Below are 2092 nucleotides of genomic sequence, written 5' to 3'. Positions count from 1 at the left end.
TATGAAGGCTATTGCTTAATGCATTGCAAGCTGCCCTGAGTCTCCGGAGAAGGGCGGCATATAAATCAAATTAAAAAAAAAAATTAACAACCGGTTCGGCTTAAGTGGTGCAGACCAGTTGAATCCCACCACTGGTGAGAGCTACAGGTTAGAAATTTAAAAAATAAATAAAAATAAACAGAACCAAATTTCTATTATCAAAGGAATGGTGCAGCAGTCTAGAATACAGAAGTATACAAGAATCATTCAAAGATAGTGGAAAGACTATACTTGCAGGGTTCATTTCTATAGTATCTAATTAGAGAAATTGATTGCACTCAAAAGTGATCACCTGAGGGTACAATGGCTCAGCAGTTAAAGACGTTGAGTTTGTCCGCCAGAGAGCTGACAGCCTGGGTTCGAGACCCGAGCTTCATGAAATGGGGTGAGTTCCCATTCGGTGCCCCAGCTCCTGCTCACCTAGCAGTTCAAAAGCATGCAAATGCGAGTAGATAAATAGGTACTGCTTAGGTGGGAAAGTTACAGCATTCTGTGCACCTTTGGCATATAACCTTGCTGGCCACATTGCTGCATATATTGTCTTCGGACAATGCTGGCTCCTTCGGCCAAGAAATGGAAATGAGCATCATGCCCTGCCTAGAGTCAGACACAACTGGACAGGGAAGCCTTTACTTTTATAGTGGAAAGGAACATAGGTTGTGAGTCGGGAAGAAGTGGTGGTTTTTTGAACTGGTTTTACATCTGAAAGATGGGAATAAAATATTGTTCCTATATGATTGTTATTATTATCGCTATCATGAGTTACATACTTTCTTTTGATAAAACGATTCCCACCCCACTTCAACTTGTCACATTTTTTTTTATTTTTTTTTTTTATTTTTTTTAATTTGATTTATATGCCGCCCTTCTCCGGAGACTCAGGGCGGCTTACAGTGCGTTAAGCAATAGCCTTCATTCTTTTGTATATTTATACAAAGTCAGCTTATTGCCCCCACAAACTGGGTCCTCATTTAACCTACCTTAGAAAGGATGGAAGGCTGAGTCAACCTTGAGCCTTGGAGAGATTCGAACCAGCAGTAAATTGCAGGCAGCTGTGTTAATAACAGGGTGCTTTAAACCACTGTAGTACCAAGGCTCTTGGTACATTCACACAACCAGGCAAGTTTAACATCTTAATGATAGCTGGGGCCACAGTGTGCTTTAACTGAGCCTGGTTTAGCTCAGCAGACTAAAGAGCTAAAAGTTTAGCTCAGCGGACTAACACCAGCTGTCTGCAATTACTGTAAATTCAAATCTCACCAGGCTCAAGGTTGACTCAGCCTTCCATCCTTTCTAAGGTAGGTTAAATGAGGACCCAGTTTGTGGGGGCAATAAGCTGACTTTGTATAAATATACAAAAGTATGAAGGCTATTGCTTAACGCATTGAAAGTCGTCCTGAGTCTCCGGAGAAGGGCGGCATAAAAATCAATTAAAAAAAAAAAATCTCAGAAGAATTTGTTAACTGGAAGTGTCTGTGATTCTCTAGTAGGGAGAATGAGGAAAAGAAGAGGTTAGATCCTTCACTAGTCTGAAGAAGGCCAAGCAAATCAATTCCTTATTATTATAGTCATCCTGGAAGACAGGGAATATAATGCATCAAAATTATTGGTCTCTGGAACATGCTCCCTTTTCCTATGCATTAATTCATAATCACTCATTTAAAAGTTATGAATTCTTGTCAAAGTTATAAATTTCCGTACATGTGTAAGAAATCTGGTTCTTAGCTTGATGCTTTTAGTACCTGTGCTTATTTCACACGCCATGAAAATAATAAGTTATTCTCTTCTTTTGGCACAGTTGAAGGTCTAAATTGGAAGGAGCATTCTGGATCAATTAATATGTCCAGTTTAATATGCAAAATGCACTTGGTAAAAGAAATTCATATTTAACTGGTTCCAATAGAGGGGGAGTATACTGTATATAGCTCAGGGTTCAGCTGTGGTATCCTTGGTTCTCTCTGACCTTGTTTGCTTGCAAACATTTCATTACTAGAATGTAGGGATTGCTCCCTCTTTATATAAAGTAACTTGCTCAGCCAATGTTGCGAGGTGT

At 39.5% G+C, this 2092-nt stretch overlaps 1 non-coding gene across 1 annotated transcript; it reads left to right on the top strand.

Moving 5' to 3' along the window:
- The first annotated feature begins 260 nt into the window (after window positions 1-260).
- On the top strand, window positions 261-337 carry LOC139317289 (small nucleolar RNA U3). Its single transcript, XR_011600428.1, has one exon. It is a non-coding gene; the product is annotated as a small nucleolar RNA U3 (small nucleolar RNA).
- The last annotated feature ends 1755 nt before the right edge of the window (window positions 338-2092 follow it).

The sequence above is a fragment of the Pituophis catenifer genome, unplaced genomic scaffold, assembly GCF_029215685.1.
Source record: "Pituophis catenifer annectens isolate HBS135680 unplaced genomic scaffold, rPitCat1.0.hap2 SCAF_4, whole genome shotgun sequence".
Lineage (NCBI taxonomy): Eukaryota > Metazoa > Chordata > Lepidosauria > Squamata > Colubridae > Pituophis > Pituophis catenifer.
The sequence above is the reverse complement of the archived record's forward strand: the minus strand, read 5'-3'. Positions and strand labels throughout refer to the sequence as shown.